We start from the raw sequence: 21,545 nt of genomic DNA on the forward strand, positions 1-21,545 counted from the left end.
GGGAGGCTGTTATTGACACACAATGGCCGCTAGATTGCGCTCGTGTGTGTGTTTGTGACACCAAATGCGGCTGTATCGGCTTGGGCTACAAATAGATATACCTGTCTAGAAATAAGATGGTCGTGTCTGGGACTACGTTTTCCCAAGCCCTATTATCAAATAGAGAGCATATCACTGATAACACTTGAAAAATAAGAACACATTGGCGCAGTATGATGTAGGACTATTCACCTATTCAGCAATTTATAGATGGATTTATGGATGAATTCCATGTTTACTCAGGCCCGGTCGGATTTCTGGCTAAGCCGCTGGGGTAGGCTTGTGTTGCAGTTTTATTTTCGGAATTTGAGCTGAAAGGCATTTTTCTTAACATGTATTATGATATATAGATATATATTATACTTAATAAATATATAATATTTGGGAGGGTTTTTATCGCATTGGGGGGATTTGGAGCACTCATTGGGGCTGGAGCACCAATCTGGCAATCCGGCTTGTTTACATCCAGACGTGAAGTATAGCAATATTCTGTGGAGGGCAGTAATAGTTGCATCGACACTGGCCATAAGAAGAAGTGATTGAATACATTTTCCGCATGTTTGTTGTATTCTATTTGACATGTTCCTTTGCCTCATTTAGCACCAGCTGCAACAATCTCCTCCAAATCCGTTCTCTCCGTTAGCAGGGCTTACGTTGCACTCAGTAGCTTGTGCTTATTAGCTAGGTTTGGTAAAACGCTTGTGCAGTGGAGGGGTTCTTTTAGGGGAATTATTGGATTATGCCAGCTAACGTTAGTTCCCAAGCTTGTTTGATAACTATTCGATGCAGTCTGCCAGGCTAGTGCCTGTCGCCGTCATGAATGAGACGGCCCCACTTTATAGACGGCCCCAGCTTTTGTTTGCTTTTAACTTCAAATTAACGTTTTTGTGTTTTGGGGCCAACTCTTAAAATGATATAATACGTCATGCATAGCTAGCGAGAGATATTGCCCCCCGCATCATTTTTGCAACTGCTTGTCCACATCTACACGTTGGGTGTATGAAACTGGATTGTGAACAATTGCACAACCCTCATCCCACGATGGAGGCTATCAACTGGGCTTGGGACTCTGCCTCTCATCGCTAACTGGAAACTGTCCCGGTTGAGCTAATGGTAGGTAACGTTAGCTAGCTCAAACGTAGTTTTTTATTAGGCTATTATTAGCCTATCCAACCAATATCCAACCAATGTTATGTAGTTGTAGTATACTGTTGTATGGGTGGGGGTTGCAGAGGGCTACAAACAAGAGTGTGACACATGAGCACAGTTGTATTGTACTGAAAAATAAATTGACACAAACAATAATCTGATTAAGTTGACACTTTATTTTTAAATAATGTTGCGCTTCACATAGTATTTTGAGCCCGTAAATTACGACTGACTTGAGATTTACACTGTCAGAGCTGGCAAGCTAAACATTATGCCTAAATTCGTTATGCTAAGAAATCGTACGTTATTGACATCATCGACTTTTCGCCATTTGCGTGGTCAAGTTCAGGTTTACCTTAATGTTAGCTAGCTGGCACTAGCTATCTCTTGTCAACATATTTGGGCATCATTATATATACATAGCAGATTGTAGTGCATAATCGTTTGTATTATTTTGATTACAACGTACAAATTTACTTTACGTTGCCCTAAAGTTATCTTTGTCGCTGTACCCATGTGGGCTGCCATCTTGTTTGACTGCCATTCCAGTGCATTTTCACATCTAGAAGGTTGGAAAAACACGGATTACGGGTTGCCTGGAACTCGCCATAGTGCTTGCTTGTTTACAAAAAATGGGAACCAAATAAAATAATAATAAATAGATAAAAAAAAGGCTAGTTCCGAGCAACGAGTGCTAACGGTAAAATATTGCAGGTTAGGTGAAGGTTAGGGCTAGGATAAGGTTAATGTGAGGGTTAGGTTAGGGTTAGGGTCCGGGGGTAGCTAGCTAGCTAAACTAGCTAAGATGGACATGCACTAACCAGAGGCCTTTGTTCCCTGTAGGCTATATTTGCCAAAGTTAGCATTCCCTGCACATCGGTGGTGCATTTTAGAGCATTCGCCACAGACCAGTTGCCTTTGCTCTCTGTAGGCTAACGTTATATTTGCCAAAGTTAGCATTCCCTGCACATCGGTGGTGCATTTTTAGAGCATTTGCCACAGACCAGTATGATATGGTTGATAATAGGGAAGAAAATGTGCAAGTTGTGTGTCATAAAATGTAAAAAAAAAAAGTACACATCACCTTATCACAGAGTTGGCTGAAATATAAGGTTGCTCCCTGTCCTTTGACATTCGCTACCGCAGACAGACGGCATATTTGCATGTCAATGTATGCTCAAACTAATTTGAATTTCGTGGGGGTTGGGGAGGTTAGTTAGGGTGAGGAAAACGATGCGCGGTCTCTTTAGCCCTGAGACCATCAGGCAGGCCGCTCAGGAAGGCTATATATTAGTATGATATTATGTCTAATAATACATTTGTTGAAAGTAACGAGAATTACATGCCCAAAAAACAGAGATAGGACACGAACATTACAGTTGATAATAGTGAAGGACAAGTTGTGTGTCATAAAATGTGGAATCTCTATCTTATTTTCGTTGTACATGGAATCAAACCAAAAAATATGACTTTTGAACCGGCTCTCCCCTACCTACACCGAAACCAATTCAATTGGGTGATAAGTGATACGCCAATGGGCCTATAAAAACAAACATTTATGTTAAACTCGTATATCCTAGCACGAACATTACAGTTGATAATAGTGAAGGACAAGTTGTGTCATAAAATTTGGAATCTCTATCTTATTTTCGTTGTAGATGGAATCAAACCAAAAAATGCGAATTTTGAACCTGCTCTCCCCTTCCTACACCGAGACAAATTAAATTGGGTGATAAGTGATACGCTGATAGGTCTATAAAAACATACATGTTCAAATAAAAAAATAAAAAAAGTACATCATCGACGAGATTCAAATTGTTGTCACGTCTCCAAATCCCCCAAGCTCCTCTTCTGATGAACTGGACTCAAAGATAGCCTCTAAAACCTCAGCACATCTCCTGTTTTTGTGTTTGTTTGCTCATTTTATCTTCTCTGGTAGCCTAAGTTCATTCAGGTAACGTTAGCCCAGCCGGATTCAAAACATCCTCCCTAGTTGTTTGCAATCCACATGGCCCAGGTTTATCCAATGGGGGGCTCTCTTGATAGAAAGTGGTGAATAATGTGGATGGTCATTGGTTTATTATGTCTGAGACTGATAGACAGCTGAATCCATGGGGAAAGCTCCAACCAATGGATTCAGAGAAGGCAGCGTATGATGCCTTCAGGAACCAATCATAAACGCTGTAAATCTCAAGACACGAAACAGACCTTATACACAAAACAACGGTGTAAAATTATGTATATGATTTCTGTGCGTGTTGATATGGCGGAAAAATCTATAAAAACGTACGACGCCCGCGCCACCGCGGGCGCAGACTCCAGAGGGATAAAGCACAGTTCTTTTTACTCACACCAATGCTCCTATATAATTATAACTATATTATACTCCCAGTTATATTATATATTTGCTTTGTCCAGATTGCCAGTTGAACAAAAACGATCCAAGTGCCAAGTGCAACATTGTAACATATTATTCCCTGAACCAATGCAAACGGTCTAGGGGGTTGAATAGCCTGCACCCCTAGTAATTTTGCATTCATTCAATAGCGTACATAAGCATTCACATCCATAAACATAAGGCTGTGTTTTCAAGACATTCACAGCATTTCAAAATTCAACATTTGCATCATAGACTATTGAGTGCTATTCGTTTGAAGACATTTGACCTGTGTTGAGCTGATAGCATACATTTTGAGATTAAACAGTTTTATCTAAATGAGCAATTGTGTGAGTGTAACCTTTTGCATTCATTGTTGAAGTCACATATAGTCTACCACAAAAATATTATTGCTGTGCACATTCTTATATCCATATGTAAGGATGGATTATTCATTCAACCTTGATTCCTATTAAAAAAAAACATATTGATGAACCTAGGCGACATCTGCTGGGAGAAAGTAGCATTGCAGCCTAAAAGTCAGGTAAAAAAAGATGGCTGACCGGCTTTTAGCCAGAATACACAAAAAAAATGACCAAACTACCTTTTCCTGGTGGGATTTCGAAGTTTCAAAAACACTGACACGTAAAACGCACATATCTAGGAAAAGTCATGAAAGCAGGGCGCTGTAACTTGAACGGTTGCAGAGAATTATTTTTTAATGTAGTTTGTGAATGAATTTCAAGTCTCAACAAAGTGTTTTGTTTTCCTAAATGACTGTTGTTCTAAACTTTGTAGTTCGTTCTCATAGATCAGTCTGTTAGAACTACAAATCCCTCCCTGTGTGACATCACTTCCCTGTCTTCCCCCTGAAACTGTCACTTCCTCTTTCACTGTATAGCTTGTGCTTATTAGCTAGGTTTGGTAAAACACTTGTGCAGTGGAGGGGTTCTTTTGGGGGAATTATTGGATTATGCCAGCTAACGTTAGTTCCCAAGCTTGTTTGATAACTATTCGATGCAGTCTGCCAGGGCTAGTGCCTGTCGCCGTCATGAATGAGACGGCCCCACTTTATAGACGGCCCCAGCTTTTGTTTGCTTTTAACTTCAAATTAACGTTTTTGTGTTTTGGGGCCAACTCTTAAAATGATATAATACGTCATGCATAGCTAGCGAGAGATATTGCCCCCCGCATCATTTTTGCAACTGCTTGTCCACATCTACACGTTGGGTGTATGAAACTGGATTGTGAACAATTGCACAACCCTCATCCCACGATGGAGGCTATCAACTGGGCTTGGGACTCTGCCTCTCATCGCTAACTGGAAACTGTCCCGGTTGAGCTAATGGTAGGTAACGTTAGCTAGCTCAAACTTAGTTTTTTATTAGGCTATTATTAGCCTATCCAACCAATATCCAACCAATGTTATGTAGTTGTAGTATACTGTTGTATGGGTGGGGGTTGCAGAGGGCTACAAACAAGAGTGTGACACATGAGCACAGTTGTATTGTACTGAAAAATAAATTGACACAAACAATAATCTGATTAAGTTGACACTTTATTTTTAAATAATGTTGCGCTTCACATAGTATTTTGAGCCCGTAAATTACGACTGACTTGAGATTTATACTGTCAGAGCTGGCAAGCTAAACATTATGCCTAAATTCGTTATGCTAAGAAATCGTACGTTATTGACATCATCGACTTTTCGCCATTTGCGTGGTCAAGTTCAGGTTTACCTTAATGTTAGCTAGCTGGCACTAGCTATCTCTTGTCAACATATTTGGGCATCATTATATACACATAGCAGATTGTAGTGCATAATCGTTTGTATTATTTTGATTACAACGTACAAATTTACTTTACGTTGCCCTAAAGTTATCTTTGTCGCTGTACCCATGTGGGCTGCCATCTTGTTTGACTGCCATTCCAGTGCATTTTCACATCTAGAAGGTTGGAAAAACACGGGTTACGGGTTGCCTGGAACTCGCCATAGTGCTTGCTTGTTTACAAAAAATGGGAACCAAATAAAATAATAATAAATAGATAAAAAAAAAGGCTAGTTCCGAGCAACGAGTGCTAACGGTAAAATATCGCAGGTTAGGTGAAGGTTAGGGTTAGGATAAGGTTAATGTGAGGGTAAGGTTAGGGTTAGGGTCCGGGGGTAGCTAGCTAGCTAAACTAGCTAAGATGGACATGCACTAACCAGAGGCCTTTGTTCCCTGTAGGCTATATTTGCCAAAGTTAGCGTTCCCTGCACATCGGTGGTGCATTTTAGAGCATTCGCCACGGACCAGTTGCCTTTGCTCTCTGTAGGCTAACGTTATATTTGCCAAAGTTAGCATTCCCTGCACATCGGTGGTGCATTTTTAGAGCATTTGCCACAGACCAGTATGATATGGTTGATAATAGGGAAGAAAATGTGCAAGTTGTGTGTCATAAAATGTAAAAAAAAAAAGTACACATCACCTTATCACAGAGTTGGCTGAAATATAAGGTTGCTCCCTGTCCTTTGACATTCGCTACCCGCAGACAGACGGCATATTTGCATGTCAATGTATGCTCAAACTAATTTGAATTTCGTGGGGGTTGGGGAGGTTAGTTAGGGTGAGGAAAACGACGCGCGGTCTCTTTAGCCCTGAGACCATCAGGCAGGCAGCTCAGGAAGGCTATATATTAGTATGATATTATGTCTAATAATACATTTGTTGAAAGTAACGAGAATTACATGCCCAAAAAACAGAGATAGGACACGAACATTACAGTTGATAATAGTGAAGGACAAGTTGTGTGTCATAAAATGTGGAATCTCTATCTTATTTTCGTTGTAGATGGAATCAAACCAAAAAATATGACTTTTGAACCGGCTCTCCCCTACCTACACCGAAACCAATTCAATTGGGTGATAAGTGATACGCCAATGGGCCTATAAAAACAAACATTTATGTTAAACTCGTATATCCTAGCACGAACATTACAGTTGATAATAGTGAAGGACAAGTTGTGTCATAAAATTTGGAATCTTTATCTTATTTTCGTTGTAGATGGAATCAAACCAAAAAATGCGAATTTTGAACCTGCTCTCCCCTACCTACACCGAGACCAATTAAATTGGGTGATAAGTGATACGCTGATAGGTCTATAAAAACATACATGTTCAAATAAAAAAATAAAAAAAGTACATCATCGACGAGATTCAAATTGTTGTCACGTCTCCAAATCCCCCAAGCTCCTCTTCTGATGAACTGGACTCAAAGATAGCCTCTAAAACCTCAGCACATCTCCTGTTTTTGTGTTTGTTTGCTCATTTTATCTTCTCCGGTAGCCTAAGTTCATTCAGGTAACATTAGCCCAGCCGGATTCAAAACATCCTCCCTAGTTGTTTGCAAACCACATGGCCCAGGTGTATCCAATGGGGGGCTCTCTTGATAGAAAGTGGTGAATAATGTGGATGGTCATTGGTTTATTATGTCTGAGACTGATAGACAGCTGAATCCATGGGGAAAGATCCAACCAATGGATTCAGAGAAGGCAGCGTATGATGCCTTCAGGAACCAATCATAAACGCTGTAAATCTCAAGACACGAAACAGACCTTATACACAAAACAACGGTGTCAAATTATGTATATGATTTCTGTGCGTGTTGATATGGCGGAAAAATCTATAAAAACGTACGACGCCCGCACCACCGCGGGCGCAGACTCCAGAGGGATAAAGCACAGTTCTTTTTACTCACACCAATGCTCCTATATAATTATAACTATATTATACTCCCAGTTATATTATATATTTGCTTTGTCCAGATTGCCAGTTGAACAAAAACGATCCAAGTGCCAAGTGCAACATTGTAACATATTATTCCCTGAACCAATGCAAACGGTCTAGAGGGTTGAATAGCCTGCACCCCTAGTAATTTTGCATTCATTCAATAGCGTACATAAGCATTCACATCCATAAACATAAGGCTGTGTTTTCAAGACATTCACAGCATTTCAAAATTCAACATTTGCATCATAGACTATTGAGTGCTATTCGTTTGAAGACATTTGACCTGTGTTGAGCTGATAGCATACATTTTGAGATTAAACATAGTTTTATCTAAATGAGCAATTGTGTGAGTGTAACCTTTTGCATTCATTGTTGAAGTCACATATAGTCTACCACAAAAATATTATTGCTGTGCACATTCTTATATCCATATGTAAGGATGGATTATTCATTCAACCTTGATTCCTATTAAAAAAAAACATACTCCACAGCCCCCAACCCCAACACTCACCCCAACACCTCTCCACAGCCCCCAACCCCAACCCTCACCCCAACACCTCTCCAGAGCCCCCAACCCCAACACCTCTCCAGAGCCCCCAACCCCAACACCTCTCCAGAGCCCCCAACCCCAACCCTCACCCCAACACCTCTCCAGAGCCCCCAACCCCAACCCTCACCCCAACATCTCTCCAGAGCCCCCAACCCAACCCTCACCCCAACACCTCTCCAGAGCCCCCAACCCCAACACTCACCCCAACACCTCTCCAGAGCCCCAACCCTCACCCCAACACCTCTCCAGAGCCCCCAACCCCAACCCTCACCCCAACACCTCTCCAGAGCCCCAACCCCAACACTCACCCCAACACCTCTCCAGAGCCCCCAACCCCAACACTCACCCCAACACCTCTCCAGAGCCCCCAACCCCAACACTCACCCCAACACCTCTCCACAGCCCCCAACCCTCACCCCAACACCTCTCCAGAGCCCCCAACCCCAACACTCACCCCAACACCTCTCCACAGCCCCAACCCTCACCCCAACACCTCTCCACAGCCCCCAACCCCAACACTCACCCCAACACCTCTCCAGAGCACCCAACCCCAGCACTCACCCCAACATCTCTCCACAGCCCCAACCCCAACCCTCACCCCAACACCTTTCCAGAGCCCCCAACCCCATCCCTCACCCCAACACCTCTCCAGAGCCCCAACCCCAACACTCACCCCAACACCTCTCCAGAGCCCCAACCCCAACCCTCACCCCAACACCTCTCCACAGCCCCCAACCCCAACACTCACCCCAACACCTCTCCACAGCCCCCAACCCCAACCCTCATCCCAACACCTCCCCAGAGCCCCAACCCCAACACCTCTCCAGAGCCCCCAACCCCAAAACTCGCCCCATCACCTCTCCAGAGCCCCAACCCCAACACTCACCCCAACACCTCTCAGGTCTAGGGAAGGAGGAAAGGGCTATTCGTTGTTCTGTCTACGGCACCCTGGTAAATGGTGTCCTACCGTGTGGAGGAGGGCGCGTCTCTCGGCGTCCATGGAGCGCACGCGGGTCCTCAGGGATGGGATCTCCTGGTCCAGACGGTCGTTCAGCTCCATGGCCTTCCGGAGCTCCACCACGTCTACGGGAGGAGAGAGACAGAAGAGACAAGATCATTGGTTATTCTGAATGTGATGTGAAGAAAAGATTGATAACGGAGGCCATAGAATTTTTCTTCATTCCCAGATTCAGATTGAGAATGTATTTGTCACCATATACATGTACATGTGACGAATAAAAATCAGAATCTGAGAATGAACACAAGAAAAAACTCACCACATTTTTTCAGCTTCTCCACTTCCTGTCTGAGCTGCTCTACTTCCTGCTGGGCACCTTGAAGCTCTGGTTCTGTGAAACACACATGTACGCACACGCAGACACACACACATGCGCAAACACGCAGACACACACACACACACACACACATTTACACATTTTGTGGGGCGGCTGTAGCTCAGTTGGTAGAGCGGGTCGTTCAGTGATCGAAGGGTCAGTGGTTCGAATCCCAGCTCTGACTGTCCACATGTTGAAGTGTCCTTGAGCAAGACACCTAACCCATAATTGCTCCCAATGAGCAGGTTAGCACCTTGCATGGCAGCTACCGCCATTGGTGTGTGAATGGGTGAATGAGAGGCCATTGTAAAGAGCTTTGAGTGCCGCTAAGGTGGAAAAGCGCTATATAAGTCCAGTCCATTTACCATTTACAGTAACTCACATGCAAACTGCTGCTTTGTGGGAAATATCAACTGTATGGCTGTTTGTGACTGTGTGTATTTCTGTGTGTGTATGTGTGTGTGTGTGCTCACGTGGGTGTGTGTACATGTGTGTGTGTGTGTGTGTGCTCACGTGGGTGTGTGTATTTCTGTGTGTGTGTGTGTGTGTGTGTGTGTGTGTGTGTGCTCACGTGGGTGTGTGTACATGTGTGTGTGTGTGTGCTCACGTGGGTGTGTGTATTTCTGTGTGTGTGTGTATGCTCACGTGGGTGTGTGTACATGTGTGTGTGTGTGTGTGTGCTCACGTGGGTGTGTGTACAAGTGTGTGTGTGTGTGCGCTCATCTGGGAGTCTGCAGTCACACCGGGGGGGTAGATAGAGGAGCCCACTCATCGGACAGCACATGGCTGCTATGTATTTGATTCTGGCAGCTAGGTATTTGATTCTGAATGGTAAGTATTTCATTCTGGCTGGTAGGTATTTGATTCTGGGTGGTGAGTTATTTGATTCTGGGTAGTCAGGTATTTGATTTTAGCTGGTATGTATTTGATTGTTGTCGGTATGTATTCGATTCTGGCTGGTAGGTATTTGATTGTGGGCTTTCCGGTATTTGATTCTGGTTGGTAGGCAGGGGTGAAAATTAACTTTTTGGCTCACAGTGAGTCACCTGCCAAGGGGACTGTAGATGAAAAAAATTGAAATTTTACCTGGATTTGGCCGGTGGCAAGTGTTAATTTTCAGCCCTGTTGGTAGGTATTTGATTCTGGGCAGTCAGGTATTTGATTCTGGCTGGTATGTATTTGATTCTGGCTGGTATGTATTTGATTGTGGGCGGTAGGTATTTGATTGTGGGCGGTAGGTATTTGATTGTGGGTGGTCAGGTATTTGATTGTGGGCGGTAGGTATTTGATTGTGGGCGGTAGGTATTTGATTGTGGGCGGTAGATATTTGATTGTGGGCGGTCAGGTATTTGATTGTGGGCGGTAGGTATTTGATTGTGGGCAGTCAGGTATTTGATTGTGGGCGGTAGGTATTTGATTGTGGGCGGTCAGGTATTTGATTGTGGGCGGTCAGGTATTTGATTGTGGGCGGTAGGTATTTGATTGTGGGCGGTAGGTATTTGATTGTGGGCGGTCAGGTATTTGATTGTGGGCAGTAGGTATTTGATTGTGGGCGGTCAGGTATTTGATTGTGGGCGGTAGGTATTTGATTGTGGGCGATAGGTATTTGATTGTGGGCGGTAGGTATTTGATTGTGGGCGGTAGGTATTTGATTCTGGCTGGTATGTATTTGATTGTGGGCGGTAGGTATTTGATTGTGGGCGGTCAGGTATTTGATTGTGGGCGGTCAGGTATTTGATTGTGGGCGGAAGGTATTTGATTGTGGGCGGTCAGGTATTTGATTGTGGGCGGTCAGGTATTTGATTCTGGCTGGTATGTATTTGATTCTGGCTGGTATGTATTTGATTGTGGGCGGTAGGTATTTGATTGTGGGCGGTAGGTATTTGATTGTGGGTGGTCAGGTATTTGATTGTGGGCGGTAGGTATTTGATTGTGGGCGGTAGGTATTTGATTGTGGGCGGTAGATATTTGATTGTGGGCGGTCAGGTATTTGATTGTGGGCGGTAGGTATTTGATTGTGGGCAGTCAGGTATTTGATTGTGGGCGGTAGGTATTTGATTGTGGGCGGTCAGGTATTTGATTGTGGGCGGTCAGGTATTTGATTGTGGGCGGTAGGTATTTGATTGTGGGCGGTAGGTATTTGATTGTGGGCGGTCAGGTATTTGATTGTGGGCAGTAGGTATTTGATTGTGGGCGGTCAGGTATTTGATTGTGGGCGGTAGGTATTTGATTGTGGGCGGTAGGTATTTGATTGTGGGCGGTAGGTATTTGATTGTGGGCGGTAGGTATTTGATTGTGGGCGGTAGGTATTTGATTGTGGGCGGTCAGGTATTTGATTGTGGGCGGTCAGGTATTTGATTGTGGGCGGTAGGTATTTGATTGTGGGCGGTAGGTATTTGATTGTGGGCGGTAGGTATTTGATTGTGGGCGGTAGGTATTTGATTGTGGGCGGTAGGTATTTGATTGTGGGCGGTAGGTATTTGATTGTGGGCGGTAGGTATTTGATTGTGGGCGTTAGGTATTTGATTGTGGGCGGTCAGGTATTTGATTGTGGGTGGTCAGGTATTTGATTGTGGGCGGTAGGTATTTGATTGTGGGCGGTCAGGTATTTGATTGTGGGCGGTAGGTATTTGATTGTGGGCGGTAGGTATTTGATTGTGGGCGGTAGGTATTTGATTGTGGGCGGTAGGTATTTGATTGTGGGCGGTCAGGTATTTGATTGTGGGCGGTCAGGTATTTGATTGTGGGCGGTAGGTATTTGATTGTGGGCGGTAGGTATTTGATTGTGGGCGGTAGGTATTTGATTGTGGGCGGTAGGTATTTGATTGTGGGCGGTCAGGTATTTGATTGTGGGCGGTCAGGTATTTGATTGTGGGCGGTAGGTATTTGATTGTGGGCGGTAGGTATTTCATTGTGGGCGGTAGGTATTTGATTGTGGGCGGTAGGTATTTGATTGTGGGCGGTAGGTATTTGATTGTGGGCGGTAGGTATTTGATTGTGGGCGGTAGGTATTTGATTGTGGGCGGTAGGTATTTGATTGTGGGCGGTCAGGTATTTGATTGTGGGTGGTCAGGTATTTGATTGTGGGCGGTAGGTATTTGATTGTGGGCGGTAGGTATTTGATTGTGGGCGGTAGGTATTTGATTGTGGGCGGTAGGTATTTGATTGTGGGCGGTAGGTATTTGATTGTGGGCGTTAGGTATTTGATTGTGGGCGGTCAGGTATTTGATTGTGGGTGGTCAGGTATTTGATTGTGGGCGGTAGGTATTTGATTGTGGGCGGTAGGTATTTGATTGTGGGCGGTAGGTATTTGATTGTGGGCGGTAGGTATTTGATTGTGGGCGTTAGGTATTTGATTGTGGGCGGTCAGGTATTTGATTGTGGGTGGTCAGGTATTTGATTGTGGGCGGTAGGTATTTGATTGTGGGCGGTCAGGTATTTGATTGTGGGCGGTAGGTATTTGATTGTGGGCGGTAGGTATTTGATTGTGGGCGGTAGGTATTTGATTGTGGGCGGTAGGTATTTGATTGTGGGCGGTCAGGTATTTGATTGTGGGCGGTCAGGTATTTGATTGTGGGCGGTAGGTATTTGATTGTGGGCGGTAGGTATTTGATTGTGGGCGGTAGGTATTTGATTGTGGGCGGTAGGTATTTGATTGTGGGCGGTCAGGTATTTGATTGTGGGCGGTCAGGTATTTGATTGTGGGCGGTAGGTATTTGATTGTGGGCGGTAGGTATTTGATTGTGGGCGGTAGGTATTTGATTGTGGGCGGTCAGGTATTTGATTGTGGGTGGTCAGGTATTTGATTGTGGGCGGTAGGTATTTGATTGTGGGCGGTAGGTATTTGATTGTGGGCGGTAGGTATTTGATTGTGGGCGGTAGGTATTTGATTGTGGGCGGTCAGGTATTTGATTGTGGGCGGTCAGGTATTTGATTGTGGGCGGTAGGTATTTGATTGTGGGCGGTAGGTATTTGATTGTGGGTGGTCAGGTATTTGATTGTGGGCGGTCAGGTATTTGATTGTGGGCGGTAGGTATTTGATTGTGGGCGGTAGGTATTTGATTGTGGGCGGTAGGTATTTGATTGTGGGCGGTCAGGTATTTGATTGTGGGCGGTAGGTATTTGATTGTGGGCGGTAGGTATTTGATTGTGGGCGGTAGGTATTTGATTGTGGGCGGTAGGTATTTGATTGGGGGCGGTAGGTATTTGATTGTGGGCGGTAGGTATTTGATTGTGGGCGGTAGGTATTTGATTGTGCTGGTGTTTGAGCCCCACCTTGCAGGAGCATCATGCGGTCCAGCTGGGCCCTCAGCTCCTCGTTCTCCCTCTCCACCTCCTGGGCCACGGCATCCCGCTGCTCACACAGGCTGCGGATGTGCTCCAGGTACCTCTGCACCTGTAACACACACACACACACACACACATATACACACACAATGTAATCAGCTATGGTTTGACAGACACACACACACACACAAATGCATGCTCGCTCATTCACTGACTCACTCACCCACTGTCACTAACTTACATTCATGCACTCATTTGAAATCACTTTCTGTTCAAGTTGAATCTGAATGGACCTTTCCAGCCTGTCAATCATGCAGAGAATAATAACCAATAAGGTTGCCTGATTTCTTAAGGCCGCGCCCCTTGCGATAGTGCCGCCATGATGTCCCACAAGCAAAGCTTGTCTCGCGTTGTGTGCTATCTTAGCCATTATTTTGAAGAAAATGGTTCTTAGATGCTCTTGGGGATTGTGCAATGCCGATGGGACACATCCAGAGAGACTACAGGGAGCTCGTCTGATACATTTTCCAAAGCCTAAAACACAGTCGGAAAAATGTTTAAAGTGGATTACTTGTGGAAAGCCCCACATACAACTGAATGTGAGCAACATCAACAAGCACAAGGCTGTATGCTCAAAGTTAAACAAGCGAAAAATATGCTTTAGTAGGCTTCCAACTGTTTATGTAACCTTATTCTGTAACATCTGTGGTAAACAGAAGGCATAACTTATCTTCTAGATGGATAGATGTCTAGCCGAACGTTAGCTAGTCAGCTAAACGTGTAGTCAACAAAACAGTCCCCTAAACATTCCGATCAGTTTATCAGCTGAAGGAAAACAATATATAGCAACTTACATTCAACACCCTTGGAAATTATGAATTGGAAGTTGTCCGGTTGTTGTAACAACTGAGCTAACATTAGCTAGCAAGAAAAGTAACCTGAAAGCCTCAACTACAATCTGTGACCCACTTTGACTTTCTCTTCACTGTCATGTCTGCTGCAGTAACACTAGCTAACCTACTCTGAGTAAAAAGCTCTTCACTTCTCACATAAGGGGTTTCATTAGTTTGTGCCTTCCTCATAGATCACTAACACCTAGCATCAGCTCTGATCTTGTCACCGGCTCCGTCCGAAATCCGAATGTCACAGATAACTCCTTGGGTAAATAGTTCAGACCTTTCTGTATAACTTTCTTAGACCATATAGTGGCATTTGGCAAATAACACACAGCAATATTGTCAGGAATCCTTGAGAGAATCATCTCAGTTCAGTGGACATCTTGGTAGCATGCTGCAAAGCTTGTGGGACATAGCAACAGTAACTAGGGGAGGTGGGACTTGCTGCCTGAATAGGAAAGGTGTATTGCGGCCCCCTGCCCCAGCTGTCAGTAATCACGGTCACATCCCAGCCCAGGCCGGCATCTCTGGATGGAGGACGGCTCACCTCGCTCATCTCTGCTATGTGGCGTGAGCGCAGGCTGTCCAGGTTGTGGGTCACGCTGAGCAGGCGTGCCTGGCTCTCCTGGAAGAACCGCCACAGGAAGCACAGCTGCTCGGTCACAGGGACCCCAGAGCTCAGCCCCTCCTCCTGCAGCCAGCGGACTACATCTCCCAGAACCCCCGGCTCCAGCTCCTGATGGCAACACGGCACATTATAATTATGACGTGTGTTATGGAATACAGCCAATACCACTATGAAGATGTCTAATCCAGGACAACCTGTAACACCACTGTAAGACCCGTGGGGGGCAGTACAGGCATCTCTCTTTGTGACCAATGTACACTTAATTTAAGGGAGAAGAAGAATGCTGAACTAATTGGATGACCTATCTGTGTGTGTGGGGGGGGGGGGATGCGTGCGTGCATGCATGTGTGTGTGTGTATGTATGTGTGTGTGAATGCTGTCTGACGTGTTCGAGGAAAATGGAAACAGAGAGATACAGAGGTTTGCTCATTTATGGGTTAGACTTAAAAAATACAACTGTATAATGTATAGCTAAATCATAACTAAACTCTTTGACTATATCAATTGATAAACTGATGTGTACACATTGTGGTGGTCAAGTTATTATGGTTAGCCTATCCACAAACAACTGTTTCTCCCAGGCTACAATTGAGAACTCTTGTTTGCGATGTGCAGCTGTTGAAATGCCACTCATATTTGAGGAAACTGAATTCACCATATTTTTAGTAGGCTATGAATGAACCTAAATAATGATAAAGTCCCACCCCCAACTATGCTGTTGATGAGAAGTTATCTACGCTGTCAAATGTATAATAATGGTTTGCAATGGGCTTTTTTAAACCCCCGCTTTTACACAGATTTGCATGAAAAGTAAATAGCCTTGTCGAAATTTAGGCTACAATAATTATCAGTGTTCTTGGGTCAAAACATTTATCCGCCTAACAGTTCAAAAGTATTAGCTCAAACATTCAAAAGGCAAAAAGAGTGATTTACCGCTTGCTGCTCCATCCTGTAAGATTAGCTATTTAAAGTATTCTGCGAGAGAAACCGTTATCTGCGCCAATTTGGTCCGAAATAATCCGATACTAGTTGAAAACAAATCATCTGTAGAACACATTCACTTTCCGCGTGGAACACAGACATTATTGTTCTGCGACGCAACAGTGTATCGCATTCCACTGCCTTATAGCGTAATAATGGGCCGTTTCAGGTGGGTTCAGATCGCTACCCTACTAACACAGTGGGTTGCAGCAACGTTGCACATAAGTTGTACTTAGGTAAGTTGCAACGTTACCATCAGGCGATGTTGTGACAACGTCCATCTAAGGTCGAAAATAACTTTACCCTCCTAAGTCTAATTAGACTTTTCTGCAACGTTGCAGAAACATTGGCAATATGGGTCCCTGCAACGTCATTAAATAACGTTGCAGTGACGTTGGATTAAAGTCCTATTAGGCTAGCAATAGGATTGCAATCGGGCTATCCCGTGACGTCACTGCTTGCTTGGTTCACAGTTGAAGTAGGCAGGATTCTTTGCCAAACTGCTCCTGTCTTTTGTTCTTTTTTTAAATTTTCGCTTATATCCTTCATATTGTACTGTATTTTGAGGTGAATAACTCATCTTAGAAATGTTATTGATTGTATATTTCCCTGTTTGTTATAAATTTAATGCTTTTTCATTAATTAAAACTAACGTTTCGGTGTCGACCAAGATATCATTTTTCAAAAGACGTGTCGAGAAATCCCATTCATTCTCTCGGCATTATGGAACACTTCCACTAGGGGGCGATGAGATCACTTTCCCTCCCTATAGATGGGTTCGCCGTCTACGTCACAGCGGGGTGCGCACGCACGCAGCCTCTTTGGGAAAAAGGAACGAGCGAACGAGGAACGAACTCGCTAGCCACAGCAGCTCCGTTTCGTGTAGCTAATTATGCCTCAAAGCTGCTGTGCTGTGAACTGTACAAACAGAAAAGAACAAGATGATGGCCTCAGATTCTTCAGCATCCCCTCGAGATGTCCCCCTTTTCAGAGGAACCGCCGAAAGCTGTGGTTTAAAGCCATAAAGAGAGCAGATTGGGGACTAACAAACAGTGTGGTGCGCACTTCATCTCTGGTAAGTTTACCTCGGGGTTTTTTTCCTCATCAAATTACATTGATTTGACTGTTGGTTTAGCTATTTATTTGTTTACTTACCGGTAATAATTTAAGTAAACAGAAGTAACTCATAACCTGCACGCTAAACTAAGTTCAGGAATTGGAAGCCCAATGCTAGCTAGCTAACGTTAGCTAGTGCTAGCTAGCACGCTACCTAGTGTTAGCTAGCTAAGTCAAGGCCCGAACTTGACCAACGTTTAGACAATATTGAAAATACTCCGACAAACTATTGCAAACATTTTTTCTGTTACTGCTGGCTTTGTGTTCGCCGCGAACATTGGCAGAAAAATAAGCAAGCGAACGGTCTGAGCTGTTCTAATCTAAAATGGCCGCTGCACATGTGAATTGTTTGTTTGTTTGACTCTGCTGAATTTGAGACTCGCATTGGGAGCTCGCTCGTGTCAGGCTTTCTGAGGACATCACGAATCTTAGGCTAATTTTACATAGGCAAAGGTGAAGGCGAAGCCAAGATAATGCTTTATATATTTTCCATTTGTCTGGAAAGTAGGAGACTGAGAACAATGCCACCCACGAGGTAACCGCGGGTTACCATGGACAATAGCGTTAGCTCGAAACAAAGATGGAGGCAGCTTTGTTTGCCACATTAGTAGTATGGGTGTGTATTGTTGGAGTACACGAGTCAAAAACAGGCGTTCCTGTTAAAACTGCGAGTAGTAACGTATGATTCACGGGCCTTATACATTTAATCTGTGCACTGCAGTGGCTACTGCCTAAACTAACTTCATGTTTCCCACACTGATTGACCGCCATTGACCGCATCTGTCCTGGGCCGGCAGAGAATCAAAAAAATAGAATAGTGGCGTGTCACTAATTACTTATCGGCTGTAATGACTTGTGGAATTTTTGTTTTAGTCGCTTCTTCCCCTCTGCCTACTTTCCCATAGGGTCCTTATGTGTTTATAAACTTAATATTTTTTTGTTTATTGGGCAGACTATTGCAGTGTGGAGTTTCTGGGGGAGGACACTGTCGGTTGTCCCAGTATCCTGGCTCTCCAAAAAGGATGGGGTAAGAACATGTTTGTGTGTTTGGTGTGCTACTTTTCAATTGTACAGGGAAGCGGCTACTAATGGTTTCACTCACAGTTGCAGATGTGTTCCTGGCCAATGAATGAGTCAGCCAACGGATAAAGAGCTGTGTGGAACCTAACCCTGGCTGGGCGCTCCACAGAGTCCGGGTTTTCCCAAAGTCCACAACTGGTACTGTTTGCATTTTAAGCTATTAAAAAATACTGATGGGGGTGGGGGGAAGATCATGACTCATTATTCTGAGGAAAAAAGGATGTCTGAAATGTATTGATTATGGTACTTTATGCACACAGATCATTACGAAGGTGCCAGGCTCATGGCAAAAGTCTTTGAGCAGCAGTCGTCAATGGACGAGTGCCAAGACGTTCGAAAGAGACGGCGCAACACATGCTATCACTCCAGTGACGAAGGTAATATACTAAAGTGCATTCAACAGTCCCAAAAGAGTAGTACTTTTGAAATCGAGTAATCTGAGCTAATTTACTGATATTCCACTAGATATTCCAAGCCCCGGGCAGCCATTGGTCCCCACTATGCAGGCCTAAGACCAGGTGCCGGAGTTGAAAGGCCTCTGCCAGCGGTCCAGTACAATCCACGTGTGCTGTACAATCCAGGTATGCATGTTTGTGTTAAAAATGAAATGTCTATGCCTACTGCACACTGATAGTTGGACTATTTTTTATTTATTTTGAATACCATTTTACTCATCTTGCAGATTTTCCAAGCTTGTCCCATGTGGGCGAGCGGGGCCCAGTCCCATGTATAGCACCCCAGCCAGATCATACAGCACCCCAGCCAGACCAGGTAAGAGTGGCATGTACTGCTGTGGTGTCTACCTGTCTTGTCTTTATTTAGCTCTGTGATTGGCTTTTTTAGATTGAATACCATTTACTCATCTTGCAGATTTTCCGAGCTCATCCCCTGTGAGCGAAAACCATGCGAGCCCAGGCTTCATGTATAGCACCCCAGCCAGACCAGGTAAGAGTGGCATGTACTGCTGTGGTGTTTTGATGTCTACCTGTTAATGTCTTAATTTATTTTCCTTCAAATGCCAGAAGCCAAAGCATGCTGCCAACACCATACAGTTTCCTGCTAATCCCTTTCCTTTATCCCTTTTGTTTTTCAGTTAGGTCTGTGATGCCGTCGCCCAATAAAACGGCTCCAGCACCATTGACTCCATGTACCCCTCTACCTAATCGATGCTGCTCTGCAGATGCTGGTATGGGACTACTTCATGTTGCATGCAGGGATATATTTTGAGTTTCATTTAGTTTTATGTCAATGTACTTATAGCCACATCTGTGTTTATCTAGATTTCCAGAGGTCTGTACATCAGCAGTTCTCAGAGATGCGGGAGCAACTCCGTGAGCTTGCACGGACTGTGAGGGAACTGGCCCAGAGCACGCGGCCTGTGGAGTCTGGAGCCCAGGGAGAAGTGCTGGATGTACTGAACCCTGCCCAAACGGACGAGGAGCTGCAGGTCTCTGTGGCCAGGTTGAAGGACCGGGAACATCAGAGGAAGATGGTGAGTGTCTGCAGGGCGGAACTTTGTCTTATTTTTGCAGTGCAGGTAAGGGTACAGTAAATGACTGTCTTTGTTTTGCAGACACAATACCTAGGTGCCATTGGTGGCAGAGACTTGGTGGACACAGTCCGGCGGGTGCTGTCAGCTGTAGCCACACATGCGGTGTGGAGCGCCTACAGTGTGCACGGGAAGAAGGGGAAGAAGCCACTGAAGAGTATGACACTCTTCAATGTTCTAACACGTAAGAAATGGTTCATATTTTGAATATTTTTTAATACATCGTCTTTGTTCCATGACCGATGTGAATTGAAACCATTACCTTTCTTGATAACTTAAAGGTGCAGTGATGGTCTCCATGCCAAAGGCTACGATGGCGGAGGTGGCCGCCCAGCTGCAGGAGACATTGAAACATGCCCCTGCTAAATGCAGAAGGGTAAGTGATGTCTTTTTTTTTGGTTTCTCCTACCCAGTGACACTGCATGGTTCCAAAGATTGTGTACCATTTTTTTGTGCATGTATGTGCGTTGTGTATTTACGGCCATTTCATTGTGTCTTTAGGTATCTGCAGAAGTCCGCCTGAGCACAGCCCATCCAAGCACGGTCCATCTGAGCACTGCCCAGCATTCTGATGAGGAAGACTTCCCTTCCTAGCTGCCCCCCAGCCCATCTGACGCCCCCCTGCAGCCCATCTGAGCACAGCTCCCCCCCAGCCCATCTGACGCCCACCCGCAGCCCATCTGAGCACAGCCCCCCCCCAAGCCCATCTGACGCCCACCCGCAGCCCATCTGAGCACAGCCCCCCCCCCCCCATCTGAGCACAGCCTGCCTTTTTTTTTTTTTTTAAATAACTTTTTTTGTAAATAACTTTTTGTATTTTTTTTTTTTAAATCCTTTTTGTTTTTAAACTTGTTTATCATGTTGCAGGCCAGACATTGTGTACTTTTTTAATAAAATAAATTGTTCTTGACTGAATGGTGTTGTGTCATAACTTTTGTACCATAATTTTGCTTGCTGCATTGACTATGACATTAATAGGCTCTTTGCACAAGCTCCACTACTTCCTGACACTCTACAGGCGTATTTCTTTCCTGTCCTATACTAGTGGATGGAAGTGATTGATCAGGTGTGCTGCACACCGGATTCATCGCTATTGCTATCCAATAGTATAGGACGGTAAAGAAATATGCCTGTAGAGTTTCAGGAAGTAGTGGAGCTTGTGCAAGGAGCGGATTTGTTTTGTAATGCAAATTATAAATGTAGCCAACGGAAGTGTAGACCACGTTGCAGCAACGTAACAAAGTAATATATAAACGTGTATACAACGTTGCAGCAATATACATCGAAATCATCGCGGAAATCACAACGTTGTGTGCACATTGCAGGCACGTTGCAGACACGTTGGACCTGCACGTTGCAGCAACTTGTGTGCAGATACCGCGTTTGCGTTGCATGCACGTTTAACTTGACGTTGAGTGGACCATACAAAAGTCTAAATTGCACGTTTCTGCAACATTGCTGCAACCTGATTGTGTTAGTAGGGTACACAACAAAAGCGTCCAGTGAACGTGAACGGACCAGAGTGGGCTACATCTAGCCTACATACATATGGGGGTTGATGAGTCGGCCCATTTTCCCAAAAAGGCGAATTTCCTACGTGGTGTCTATACATGATGAAATATAGACACTTTCAATAGTAGCATACGTTATCTATTTAAAAAAATATATAATAATAAATATTATATATCGTTTGCTATTTGGCAAAATGTTTCCAGATAGGTAGTTACACAGAGGGCAAAGCTGCAAAGCAGCGTACAGACGGTCTCGCTCGCCTTTACTATACTATTACT

The 21,545-nt window shown here is 44.4% G+C and overlaps 1 protein-coding gene and 2 long non-coding RNA genes across 3 annotated transcripts in view; all 3 read left to right on the forward strand.

Annotated features, from left to right (window-relative positions):
• Positions 1–21,545, forward strand: part of LOC311322623 (uncharacterized protein) — a gene marked incomplete at its 3' end in the record, with an annotated part of 312,133 nt that overhangs the window by 231,545 nt on the left and 59,043 nt on the right. The gene's annotated exons all lie outside the window — the stretch shown is intronic.
• Positions 16,970–18,334, forward strand: LOC311322292. The gene is made up of 3 exons (XR_014630928.1): positions 16,970–17,085; positions 18,079–18,153; positions 18,231–18,334. It is a non-coding gene; the product is annotated as an uncharacterized lncRNA (long non-coding RNA).
• On the forward strand, positions 18,471–19,691 carry LOC311322290. Its single transcript, XR_014630926.1, has 4 exons — positions 18,471–18,583; positions 18,672–18,787; positions 18,889–18,977; positions 19,487–19,691. It is a non-coding gene; the product is annotated as an uncharacterized lncRNA (long non-coding RNA).

Source organism: Borostomias antarcticus (genome assembly GCF_949987555.1).
Source record: "Borostomias antarcticus genome assembly, chromosome: 20".
NCBI classification, from domain to species: domain Eukaryota; kingdom Metazoa; phylum Chordata; class Actinopteri; order Stomiiformes; family Stomiidae; genus Borostomias; species Borostomias antarcticus.